Here is a 14758-nt window from a genome sequence, read left to right as displayed (position 1 = left end):
GTCATGAAGAAAGCTATAGCAACATACTAAACGATCAAGTGCTAAGCTAACGGAATGGGTCAAGTCAATCAGATCATTCATCTAATGATGTGATCCCATTAATCAAATAACAACTCTTTGTCTATGGTTAGGAAACATAACCATCTTTGATTAATGAGCTAGTCAAGTAGAGGCATACTAGTGACACTCTGTTTGTCTATGTATTCACACATGTATTATGTTTCCGGTTAATACAATTCTAGCATGAATAATAAACATTTATCATGAAATAAGGAAATAAATAATAACTTTTATTATTGCCTCTAGGGCATATTTCCTTCAGTCTCCCACTTGCACTAGAGTCAATAATCGTTCACATCGCCATGTGATTTAACAGCAATAGTTCACATCACCATGTGATTAACACCCATAGTTCACATCGTCATGTGACCAACACTCAAAGGGTTTACTAGAGTCAGTAATCTAGTTCACATATCTATGTGATTAACACCCAAAGAGTACTAAGGTGTGATCATGTTTTGCTTGTGAGATAATTTTAGTCAACGGGCCTATCACATTCAGATCCGTAAGTATTTTGCAAGTTCCATGTCTACAATGCTCTATACGGAGCTACTCTAGCTAATTGCTCCCACTTTCAATATGTATCTAGATTGATACTTAGAGTCATCTAGATTAGTGTCAAAACTTGCATCGACGTAACCTTTTACGACGAACCTTTTGTCACCTCCATAATCGAGAAACATATCCTTATTCCACTATGGATAATTTTGACCGCTGTCTAGTGATCTACTCCTAGATCACTATTGTAATCCCTTGCCAAAATCAGTGTAGGGTATACAATAGATCTGGTACACAGCATGGCATACTTTATAGAACCTATGGCCAAGGCATAGGGAATGACTTTCATTCTCTTTCTATCTTCTGCCGTGGTCGGGTTTTGAGTCTTACTCAACTTCACACCTTGTAACACAAGCAAGAACTCTTTCTTTGACTGTTCCATTTTGAACTACTTCAAAATCTTGTCAAGGTATGTACTTATTGAAAAATCTTATCAAGCGTCTTGATCTATCTCTATAGATCTTGATGCTTAATATGTAAGCAGCTTCACCGAGGTCTTTCTTTGAAAAACTCCTTTCAAACACTCCTTTATGCTTTGCAAAATAATTCTACATTACTTCCGATCAACAATATGTCATTCACATATACTTATCAGAAATGTTGTAGTGCTCCCACTCACTTTCTTGTAAATACAGGCTTCACCGCAAGTCTGTATAAAACTATATGCTTCGATCAACCTATCAAAGCGTATATTCCAACTCCGAGATGCTTGCACCAGTCCATTGATGGATCGCTGGAGCTTGCATATTTTGTTAACACCTTTAGGATTGACAAAACCTTCTAGTTGCATCGTATACAACTCTTCTTTAATAAATCCATTAAGGAATGTAGTTTTGTTTATCCATTTGCCAGATTTCATAAAATGCGGCAATTGCTAACATGATTCGGACAGACTCAAGCATAGATACGAGTGAGAAACTCTCATCGTAGTCAACACCTTGAACTTTGTCAAAAACCTTTTTCGACAAGTCTAGCTTTGTGGATAGTAACACTTACTATTAACATCCGTCTTCCTCTTGAAGATCCATTTACTTGCCGATCACCGGGCAAGTCAATCAAAGTCCATACTTTGTTCTCATACATGGATCTCATCTCAGATTTCATGGCCTCAAGCCATTTTGCGGAATCTGGGCTCACCATCGCTTCTTGATAGTTTGTAGGTTCGTCATGGTCTAGTAACATAACCTCCAAAACAGGATTACCGTACCACTCTGGTGCAGATCTTATTATGGTTGACCTACGAGGTTTGGTAGTAACTTGATCCAAAGTTTCATGATCATCATCATTAACTTCCTCACTAATCGGTGTAGGCATCACTGAAACTGATTTCTGTGATGAACTACTTTCCAATTCGGGAGAAGGTACAATTACCTTATCAAGTTCTACTTTCCTCCCACTCACTTCTTTCGAGAGAAACTTCTTCTCTAGAAAGTATCCATTCTCAGCAACGAATGTCTTGCCTTCGGATCTGTGATAGAAGGAGTACCGAAATGTCTCCTTTGGGTATCCTATGAAGACACATTTCTCCGATTTGGGTTTGAGCTTATCATGATGAAACTTTTTCTTATAAGCATCGCAGCTCCAAACTTTAAGAAACGACAACTTTGGTTTCTTGCCAAACCATAGTTCATATTGTGTCGTCTCAACGGACTTAGATGGTGCCCCTTTTTAATGTGAATGCAACTGTCTCTAATGCATGATCCCAAAACGATAATGGTAAATCATTAAGAAACATCATAGATTGTACTATATCCAATAAAGTACGGTTATGATGTTCGGACACACCATTATGTTGTGGTGTTCCAGGTGGCGTGAGTTGCGAAACTATTCCGCATTGTTTTAAATGTAGACCAAACTCGTAACTCAAATATTTGTCTCCGCGATCAGATCGTAGAAGCCTTATTTTCTTGTCACGATGATTTTCCACTTCACTCAGAAATTCTTTGAACTTTTCAAATGTTTCAGACTTATGTTTCATCAAGTAGATATACCCATATCTGCTCAAATCATCTGTGAAGGTCAGAAAATAACGATACCCGCTGCGAGCCTTAACACTCATCGGATCGCATACATCAGTATGTGTTATTTCCAATAAGTCAGTTGCTCGCTCCACTGTTCCGGAGAACGGAGTCTTAGTCATCTTGCCCATGAGGCATGGTTCGCAAGCATCAAGTGATTAATAATCAAGTGATTCCAAAAGCCCATCAGCATGGAGTTTCTTCATGCGCTTTACACCAATATGACCTAGACGGCAGTGCCACAAATAAGTTGTACTATCATTATTAACTTTGCATCTTTTGGTTTCAATATTATGAACATGTGTATCACTATGATCGAGATCCAATGAACCATTTTCATTGGGTGTGTAACCATATAAGGTTTTATTCATGTAAACAGAACAACAATTGTTCTCTAACTTAAATGAATAACCGTATTGCAATAAACATGATCAAATCATATTCATGCTCAACGCAAACACCAAATACCACTTACTTAGGTTCAACACTAATCCCGAAAGTATAGGGAGTGTGCGATGATGATCATATCAATCTTGGAACCACTTCCAACACACATCGTCACTTCACCCTTAACTAGTCTCTGTTTATTCTGCAACTCCCATTTCGAGTTACTAATCTTAGCAACTGAACCAGTATCAAATATTGAGGGGTTGCTATAAACACTAGTAAAGTACACATCAATAACATGTATATCAAATATACCTTTGTTTACCTTGCCATCCTTCTTATCCGCCAAATACTTGGGGCAGTTCCACTTCCAGTGACCTGTCCCTTTGCAGTAGAAGCACTTAGTCTCAGGCTTAGGATCAGACTTGGGCTTCTTCACTTGAGCAGCAACTTGCTTGCCGTTCTTCTTGAAGTTCCCCTTCTTCCCTTTGCCCTTTTCTTGAAACTAGTGGTCTTGTCAACCATCAACACTTGACGTTTTTCTTGATTTCTACCTTCGTTGATTTCAGCATCACGAAGAGCTTGGGAGTTGTTTCCGTTATCCCTTGCATATTATAGTTCATCATGTAGTTCTACTAACTTAGTGATGGTGACTAGAGAATTCTGTCAATCACTATCTTATCTGGAAGATTAACTCCCACTTGATTCAAGCGATTGTAGTAACCAGACAATCCGAGCACATGCTCACTAGTTGAGCGATTCTCCTCCATCTTTTAGCTATAGAACTTGTTGGAGACTTCATATATCTCAACTCGGGTATTTGCTTGAAATATTAACTTCAACTCCTGGAACATCTCGTATGGTCCATGATGTTCAAAATGTCTTTGAAGTCCCGATTCTAAGCCGTAAAGCATGGCACACTGAACTATCGAGTAGTCATCAGCTTTGCTCTGCCAGACGTTCATAACATCTGGTGTTGCTCCAGCAGCAGGCCTGGCACCCAGCGGTGCTTCCAGGACGTAATTCTTCTGTGCAGCAATGAGGATAATTCTCAAGTTACGGACCTAGTCCGTGTAATTGCTACCATCATCTTTCAACTTTGCTTTCTCAAGGAACGCATTAAAATTCAACGGAATAACAGCACGGGCCAAGTATCTACAATCAAACATACATAAGCAAGATACTATCAGGTACTAAGTTCATGATAAATTTAAGTTCAATTAATCATATTACTTAAGAACTCCCACTTAGATAGACATCCCTCTAATCTACTAAGTGATCACGTGATCCAAATCAAGTAAACCATAACCAATCATCACGTGAAATGGAGTAGTTTTCAATGGTGAACATCACTATGTTGATCATATCTACTATATGACTCACGCTCGATCTTTCGATCTCAGTGTTCCAAGGCCATATCTGCATATGCTAGGCTCGTCAAGTTTAACCTGAGTATTCTGCGTGTGCAAAACTATCTTGCACCCATTGTAGATGGACGTAGAGCTTATCACACCCGATCATCACGTGGTGTCTGGGCACGACGAACTTTGGCAACGGTGCATACTCAGGGAGAACACTTTTATCTTGAAATTTAGTGAGAGATCATCTTATAATGCTACCGTCAATCAAAGCAAGATAAGATGCATAAAAGATAAACATCACATGCAATCAATATAAGTGATATGACATGGCCATCATCATCTTGTGCTTGTGATCTCCATCTCCGAAGCACCGTCATGATCACCATCGTCACCGACGTGACACCTTGATCTCCATCGTAGCATCGTTGTCGTCTCGCCAATCTTATGCTTCCACGACTATCGCTACCGCTTAGTGATAAAGTAAAGCATTACAGCGCGATTGCATTGCATACAATAAAGCGACAACCATATGGCTCCTGCCAGTTGCCGATAACTCGGTTACAAAACATGATCATCGCATACAATAAAATTTAGCATCATGTCTTGACCATATCACATCACAACATGCCCTGCAAAAACAAGTTAGACGTCCTCTACTTTGTTGTTGCAAGTTTTACGTGGCTGCTACGGGCTTAAGCAAGAACCAATCTTACCTACGTATCAAAACCACAACGATAGTTTGTCAAGTTGGTGCTGTTTTAACCTTTGCAAGGACCGGGTATAGCCACACTTGGTTCAACTAAAGTTGGAGAAACTGTCACCCGCAAGCCACCTATGTGCAAAGCACGTCGGGAGAACCGGTCTCGCGTAAGCGTATGCGTAATGTCGGTCCGGGCCGCTTCATCCAACAATACCGCAGAACCAAAGTATGACATGCTGGTAAGCAGTATGACTTACATCGCCCACAACTCACTTGTGTTCTACTCGTGCATATAACATCAACACATAAAACCTAGGCTCGGATGCCACTGTTGGGTTACGTAGTAATTTCAAAAAATTTCCTACGCACACGCAAGATCATGGTGATGCATAGCAACGAGAGGGGAGAGTGTGATCTACGTACCCTTGTAGATCAATAACGGAAGCGTTTGGTTGATGTAGTCGTACGTCTCCACGGCCCGACTGATCAAGCACCGAAACTACGGCACCTCCGTGTTCTAGCACACGTTCAGCTCGATGACGATCCCCGGACTCCAATCCAGCAAAGTGTCGGGGAAGAGTTCCGTCAGCACGACGGCGTGGTGACGATCTTGATGTACTACTATCGCAGGGCTTCGCCTTAGCACTGCTACAATATTATCGAGGACTATGGTGGCACGGGGCGCCGCACACGGCTAAGAATATGATCACGTGGATCAACTTGTGTTTCTCTGGGGTGCCCCTGCCTCCGTATATAAAGGCTCAAGGGGGGGGGGTGCGGCCGGCCTAGGAGAGGCGCGCCAGGAGGAGTCCTACTCCCTCCGGGAGTAGGATTCCCCCCAATCCTAGTTGGAATAGGATTCACGAGGTGGGAAAAGAGGGAGAGAGAAGGAGGGGGGCGCCGGCCCCCTCTCTGCTTGTCCTATTCGGACTAGGGGGAGGGGCGCGCGGCCCAGCCCTGGCCGCCTCTCCTCTTCTTCCACTAAGGCCCACTAAGGCCCATATAGCTCCCGGGGGGTTCCGGTAACCTCCCGGTACTCCGGTAAAATCCCGATTTCACCCGGAACACTTCCGATATCCAAACATAGGCTTCCAATATATCAATCTTTATGTCTCGACCATTTTGAGACTCCTCGTCATGTCCGTGATCTCGTCCGGGACTCCGAACAACCTTCGGTACATCAAAACATATAAACTCATAACATAACTGTCATCGAAACCTTAAGCGTGCGGACCCTACGGGTTCGAGAACAATGTAGACATGACCGAGACACGTCTCCGGTCAATAACCAATAACGGAACCTGGATGCTCATATTGGTTCCTACATATTCTACGAAGATCTTTTATCGGTCAGACCGCATAACAACATACGTTGTTCCCTTTGTCATCGGTATGTTACTTGCCCGAGATTCGATCGTCGGTATCCAATACCTAGTTCAATCTCGTTACCGGCAAGTCTCTTTACTCGTTCCGTAATACATCATCCCGCAACTAACTCATTAGTTGCAATGCTTGCAAGGCTTAAGTGATGTGCATTACCGAGAGGGCCCAGAGATACCTCTCCGACGATTGGAGTGACAAATCCTAATCTCGAAATACGTCAACCCAACATGTACCTTTGGAGACACATGTAGAGTAACTTTATAATCACCCAGTTACGTTGTGACATTTGGTAGCACACAAAGTGTTCCTCCGGCACACGGGAGTTACATAATCTCATAGTTATAGGAACATGTATAAGTCATGAAGAAAGCTATAGCAACATACTAAACGATCAAGTATTAAGCTAACGGAATGGGTCAAGTCAATCAGATCATTCATCTAATGATGTGATCCCATTAATCAAATAAAAACTCTTTGTCTATGGTTAGGAAACATAACCATCTTTGATTAATGAGCTAGTCAAGTAGAGGCATACTAGTGACACTCTGCTTGTCTATGTATTCACACATGCATTATGTTTCCGGTTAATACAATTCTAGCATGAATAATAAACATTTATCATGAAATAAGGAAATAAATAATAACTTTTATTATTGCCTCTAGGGCATATTTCCTTCACTCTCCCCTTACCAAAAGGGTTTTCTACATCATATCCTGTCATGGATATCATGTTCTGCTTGTCCTTGGGAAGAATATACCCTTGAAATATGTGTTTAAACACATTTTCCTTTCCATTGTTCTGTTTAAACCTGATAATCACTTTTCGTTTCCGTTGGTTTCCTGGCTTATGTAAACACCTCATTGTACCACTATGTTAGAAAGACCCTGTTACTTTTGTTGATGACATTCCGGTAACCACCGATTGACGGGAATCTTGCCTACTGGTCTGCCTCGTTCAACGAGCAGGAAAATGGTTCTCTTCGTCCCTCGCCCTTGGTATCGATGTTGTTGCTGACATAACTAACAGGCTATTCCCTGACAGGCCTGGATTTCATGACCATGCAAGATGTGAGTGCCCTTCCTAATTTTATCCCACGTGGTGGGCCCATAACCCACAGTTCCACAGGATCGAAACCTGACTCTCATGTACATCCCTGTTACAGAGTTATCCCTTGCACTTCGTTCCGTATGTAATTCGCGAGCCACCTTCCTAGTGATCAATTCTGGTATCAGACACAATACTTATTCCTATTGCTCTGAATCCCTTTCACACTCTGTTTCAGGCAATAAACGATTGCCTATCCGCTCAAAACTTCTTATTGCACCATCTTACTTGCTCTCGATGTTTTCTTAAGTTTCAATTCGAGAGTTACTTTCTGCCACCTTCCCTGGTGTTATCTACCGGCTGAGCAACCTTGTAGAGGCCCGTTCTTCCGAAGTTACCCCTTAGCATTATCGTAAGTACGGTGGAGTTCCTGAAGAAAGGACGAGAACCTCATCATGATGCATTGATGCATAGGAATGAAGACATCAACACTATGGATCGACCACTTCAAGAAGAGCAACCAAGACCGGGAAGATTTGTTATAATTTCATAACCAGACCTTTCCCCCTTACTGTACTCTTAAATCTCGGGACGAGATTTCTTGTAGTGGAGGAGAATTGTGACGCCCGGATAATTAAGCTACAGTAATTCTCTGCTAATGATGCCACATCACTTCGATTACTATCGCTAATCTCGTGTTAGTTCGAAACCGATTCAAATTCAATTTCAATTAAAGGCAAAAAATAAAAGTTTTCAAACAATGAAACCAAAATGTTCAAGGTGGGTCCGATAAATCATGTGTAAATACGATGGAGAAAACAAACCTTGATAAAACATCTAAGGGCTCTAAACTAATTAAAACAGTAGTGAGAACAATTAAACAAATACCTATTGGATTTTATAAAATATTAAAAATATTTTATTATGGGTTAAGAATTGATGTGACAACAGCTTGTTTATAAATACTACTTTAGGTACTAGTGGTGATTTTTGTAAAAAAACTAAAGATTAAAAGAAACTAGAAATAAAACAGAAAAGAAAATAAATAAAAAGAAAAGGTCTAAACAAAAATAAAACAACAAAAAAAAGAAAAGGAAGAAAGACCCTCCCCCCACGCTGGGCCTCATCCTAGCTGGCCATCTAGCCGGGCCGGCCCACCTAACCCCCTCCATAACCCCCACTGATGGAAACCCTAGCCCGGTCCACCCCCACTGCTCCCGCACGATCCCCACTCCTCTCCCCCACGTCTCTCTCCCCCTCGTCCCGATCTAGATCGGGGTCGCGCCCGATCCCGACGCAGGCGCCATCCCCAACTGCGCCCTCGCCGCCCGGAACGACTCCGCCGCCGGAGGACCTCGCTGGATCGCCTCCACCTCGTCGTCGCCTTCCTCCCCGACTCGCGTCACCAAGCCTCGCCGCCTTGTGCCCCTGCAACGCCGGTGAGGCCATCGGCCTCCGCCTTCCCTCCTCCTCTTCCCCTCTGTCGCCGTGCACACACGCCGACCAGGCCCCGAACGTGCTCACCGCGCCGGCGCATGCCTCTGACCACCGCCTCGTACGCGCGCTGGCCGCGCTCACCACATCCTCGCCTCGCCCGCCGCGCCTCCGCACGCGCCCATGGCCGCGCTGCCCTACTGTTGTGCGGCCACGGCGCCCTCCCCACCCGTGCACCGCATCGTCGTGGCCGCGACCCGCGCTCCTCGCCTCGCCCGCCGCCGCCTCACACCGTCCTGCTGCCTTCGCTCGCCGCCCCCGCTGTGTCACCTGCCCCGCACCCCCCTGTCCGCTGCACGCGCCCGCGCCTCCTGCTGCCGCACTCGCCAGCCGGGCCTCCCGCGCACAGGCTCGCCGCTGCGCCTGCTTCCCCCATAGCGCTCGTTGCTTGCCGCTGCACGCCGTTTCCCGCGCCCGCGGCCGCCTCTCCACGGGCCACGACCACCACACCGCCCCTGCTCCCCTCTCCCCGCCTTTGCCCACCGTGGCCCTCGTGCCCCGCTGCGGCAACCCCCACGGTGGCCACGCCCCGCCCCGGGCAGGCTACGGGCACCCGTCGCCCGTTACGGCCGTGCCCGCTGCTCGTTAAACCGCACCCGCCCCGGTTGGCCCCCAGGGCCAATGACAAACGGGGCCCACCCCCAGAACGATTTTAAATAAAAAAAATAAAAAAATAAAAATGAATTAATAAAATTAATTAGTTATTAATTAATTAACTAATGATCTAATTAAGTTAATTAATCATGTTTACCTAATCTAATTAAAATTAATTAGCCTAATCACTTAGTTAGTCTAATTAACTCGGTTTAGTTAACCTGTGTAAATGACACGTGGGACCCAGAGGTCTGTTGACTAGTCAAAGTCCACGTTTGACCGCTGACGTCATGCTGCCATCATGCTGCCATCATGCTGACGTCATAAATGCATTTTAGGATTAAATTAATTCTGTTAATTCTAGAAAATGATAAAATCCTTTTAAAATTAATATAAAATAAATCGTAGCTTGGATGGAAAAACTTTGTACATGAAAGTTGCTCAGAACGACGAGGCGAATCCGGATACGTAGCCCGTTCGTTCGCCATGCATGCCTAGCATAGCAAACACGCAACTTTCCCCCTCGGGTTCATTTGTCCGAAAATGCAAAACACCGGGAATACTTTCCCGGATGTTTTCCCCCTTCACCGGTACCACCTCGTACCGCGTTAGGGCACACCCAACACCACTGTTTGCTTTGTCATGCATCGTTATGCATCTGTTTGCATCATATTCATTGTTTCTTCCCCCTCTTCTCTCCGGTAGACTATGAGACCGACACCGCTGCTGGTGCCCCATCCGACTACGTCAACGACGACCCCTCCTTGTCTGAGCAACCAGGCAAGCCCCCCCTTTGATCACCAGATATCACCTACTCTTCTCTATACTGCTTGCATTAGAGTAGTGTAGCATGTTACTGTTTTCCGTTAATCCTATCCTGATGCATAGCCTGTCCTTGCTACTACTGTTGTTACCTTTACCTACAATCCTAATGCTTAGTATAGGATGCTAGTTTATCATCAGTGGCCATACATTCTTGTCCGTCTGCCTTGCTATACTATCGGGCCGTGATCACTCGGGAGGTGATCACGGGTATATACTATATACTTTATACATGATACATGTGATGACTAAAGTCGGGTTGGCTCGAGGAGTACCCGCGGTTGATTCACGAATTGGGGGCTGGAAGGACATACTTTCCCGACGTCCCTCTGAGTGGATATTTGTGGCGAAGCGACAGGGCAGGTTGAGACCACCTAGGAGAGAGGTGGGCCTGGCCCTGGTCGGCGTTCGCTATTATTTCAAGATAACACGTTTAACGAGATCTTGGTATTTGATCTGAGTCTGGTTACTGGCCTATACGCACTAACCATCTACGCGGGGACATTATGGGCACTCGACGTCATGGTATCAGCCGAAGCCTTCATGACATCAGCGACTGAGCGGTGCGCGCCGGATTGGACTGGAACGCCTGCTAGGCTAGGTCTGCTTCCGGCCGCGTTCGCAACGTGCAGGTGTGCAAAGGGCGATGGGCCCAGACCCCCGCGCCATAGGATTTACACCGGCGTGGTGACCTCTCTGTTGTGCCTAGGTAGGGCTGCGACGTGTTGATATTCCGAGGCCAGGATTGATCCAGGAAAGTGTGTCTGGCCAAATGGGATCGAGCGTGTTGGGTTATGTGGTGTACCCCTGCAGGGAAGTTAATCTATTCGAATAGCCGTGTCCATCGGTAAAAGGACGACCCAGAGTTGTACCTTGACCTTATGACAACTAGAAGTGGGTACTTAATAAAACACACCCTTCCAAGTGCCAGATATAGCCGGTGATCTCTCTCTCACAGGGCGACGAGGGGAGGATCATCGGTTAGGATTATGCTATGCGATGCTACTTGGTGAACTTACCATCTACTCTCTTCTCCTGCTGCAAGATGGAGGTTACCAGAAGCGTAGTCTTCGAAAGGACTAGTTATCCCCCTCTTATTCTGGCATTCTGCAGTTCAGTCCACATATGATAACCCCTTTTTCATTTGATACCAATGCATACATATGTAGTGTAGCTCCTTTCTTGCGAGTACTTTGGATGAGTACTCACGGTTGCTTTGCTCCCTCTTTTCCCCCTTTCTATACTCGATTGCTGCGACCAGACGTTGGAGCCCAGGAGCCAGACGCCACCGTCGACGACGACTACTACTACTCGGGAGGTGCCTACTACTACGTGCAGCCCGCTGACGACGACCAGGAGTAGTTTAGGAGGATCCCAGGCAGGAGGCCTGTGCCTCTTTCGATCTGTATCCCAGTTTGTGCTAGCCTTCTTAAGGCAAACTTGTTTAACTTATGTCTGTACTCAGATATTGTTGCTTTCGCTGACTTGTCTATGATCGAGCTCTTGTATTCGAGCCCTCGAGGCCCCTGGCTTGTAATATGATGCTTGTATGAATTATTTTTATTTGTAGAGTTGTGTTGTGATATCTTCCCGTGATTCCCTGATCTTGATCGTACACGTTTACGTGTATGATTAGTGTACGGTCAAATCGAGGGCGTCACAAGTTGGTATTAGAGCCGACTGCCTGTAGGAATCCCCCTTTCCAACTCCTTGGCCGAAGTCGAGTCTAGACATTACAAAACTTTTTACTAACATGGTTGTGTACCTTACGTGCCCACGTCGCCATTTGGGTGGTATTAGGATCTTTTATTTCTCGTCTATGCTCTGGGACTCTAATCTCTCTTCTATTCGGGTTAAATGATTTTACGAACTCTGACTCTAGGTTCTCGTAATTACTTCCTCCCGGAGAGCCCCTCACTCCAGATGATTGCATGGTGCGCCGAAGGATTCCGAAGATACTCTTCGATGTTATCCCGAGAACTTTTGCTCATTGCATTTGCAATTCCCTTCCACCGTCACCCCTATAGATAAGTACATGCACTTGGCATTCTTACACTAGTTCCCAGTTGCTCTTGTTAGTATAAGATACCCCGAAATACTCGTCGTTGTTCTGAGAATCCTTGTGCCTGCTTCGCTGTGTGACCGAAAAGTTTGAATCGGTTGCACCGAGATTGAAAACCTAGATCGACTTAGTGATCTCGGTATGAACGAAATGGATGAATCGGTTAGACCGAAACACACAAAGAAGTTTTGGAAGTTTAAGTCTATGACGAATCGGGGACTCCGAGTGCTCCTCACACAGAGTGGTTCAAATCTGACTTGATCAAACTTTGTGATGCAGCATGAATAGAGTTTGAGACGAGAAAAGCATAGATAGCTAGAGAAGGTTCTTAGGCATTCTTGTCCATCCACTTGGCCAAAAGAAAAGGAAACCAATCAATCAAAACAACAAGTGGATGTCCTCGAATGAGTAAATTATGCAACCAACATGCTCACACAATAAAATGACAAATGAAATATGTGGCAAAGCATGCACAAACAATTCTAGCATCTATCAAGCAATTGGCGATGACTAGGTCATCTATATATGAGTATATTAACTTAGGAGTCAAATGAGAACATTTGATCATAGGTCATACTCATCGTTTAAGCACAAGTGGGGTTACCACTTTTACATAAAGCATTGTTGTGTTCACACCATTAGAGTTGCTTTAACTCAATTGTTAGAGTAAAGCTCAACCTAGATTTGAGATCCCCCCTAAGAGGGATGAACTAACCTTGGGTTTTGTCGATGATGACTTCATGTAGGTGTTGAAGATGTGGATGCTCTAAGTTGATGTAGATCATTCGGAGCTATCCTTTGGAGTGAGTTGCACTTTCAATACCTACACGGGTTAGTCCCACAAGGAACAAACAACGATATCCATAGGCATAGAGTGATGCACACACAAGATGATGTCTATGAAAGCTTTAGGTTACCTTGTCCCTTGTCTTACCAACAAGAGGGTTTGTGACTCCTTGAACTAGTGCAAGATGTGGAAGTTGATTGCACTTGTTCTTGCCAAAATGATAAGGGTGAAGTATGTTGGCGGATTCACCCTCAAGAACTCTCTAGTTCTTCTTCTTCGGGATCCACACCATCTTGATGGGAATCCTCGGAGTTGTAGTTGTACTTGATGAAGTGGAACTTGATGTAGTCTTGGAAACCCTCTTGACCAAGGCCTTAGGAGCTTCTTCAAATGCATCAATTTCCTCTTGAAGCTTGTCCTTGCCTTTTTGCTTGTGGTCTTTGTAACGCCCTCGATGCGGCTATATCTCCCACGTGTCGAAGCGCGACTTAGAGGCATAACCGCATTGAAAGCAATGTCGCAAGTGAGGTAATCTTCACACAACCCATGTAATACATAAGGGAAAGGGATACATAGTTGGCTTACAATCGCCACTTCAAACAATACATGAAAAAAGCATTACATCATCCAGATACAAACAAGGTCCGACTACGGAACCAAAATAAAAGAAGAACCCCAAATGCGACACGGTCCCCGATCGACCCCAATTGGGCTCCACTATTGATCAACTAGAACAAAAGCAACACAAGGACAAGATCTTCAACGAGATCCTCCTTGAGCTTGGTTGCGTCATCTGCACGGTTCAACGGCACCTGCAAGCTGGTTTGGAAGTATCTGTGAGCCACGAGGACTCAGCAATCTCGCACCCTCGCGATCAAGACTATTTAAGCTTATAGGTAGGTAAAAAGGTACGAGGTGGAGCTGCAGCAAGCGACTAGCATATATGGTGGCTAACATACGCAAATGAGAGCGAGAAGAGAAGGCAAAGCACGGTCGATAAAAGTATGATCAAGAAGTGATCCTAGAACAACCTACATCAAGCATTACTCCAACACCGTGTTCACTTCCCGGACTCCGCCGGAAAGAGACCATCACGGTTACACACACTGTTGATATATTTTAATTAAATTAAGGTTCAAGTTATCTACAACCGGACATTAACAAATTCCCATCTGCCCATAACCACGGGCACGGCTTTCGAAAGTTCAAATCCCTGCAAGGGAGTCCCAACTTAGCCCATGACAAGCTCTCACGGTCAACGAAGGAATAGACCTCCTCCCGAGATGTTCCGATCAGACTCGGTATCTCGGTTCTACAAGACACTTCGACAAGTTAAAACAAATTCAGCAACAGCCGATAAATCCCGATAGGAGCTGCACATATCTTGTTCTCAGGGCACACTGGATGAGCAAGACGTTGGGTAGGCCAGCCCAGAGTTGCCCCTGGTAGCCCCGGACATCTCTTGGTTGGACCAACACTCAAAGGAG

Source organism: Triticum dicoccoides, chromosome 1A (assembly GCF_002162155.2).
Source record: "Triticum dicoccoides isolate Atlit2015 ecotype Zavitan chromosome 1A, WEW_v2.0, whole genome shotgun sequence".
Lineage (NCBI taxonomy): Eukaryota > Viridiplantae > Streptophyta > Magnoliopsida > Poales > Poaceae > Triticum > Triticum dicoccoides.
Note: the sequence above shows the minus strand (reverse complement) of the source record.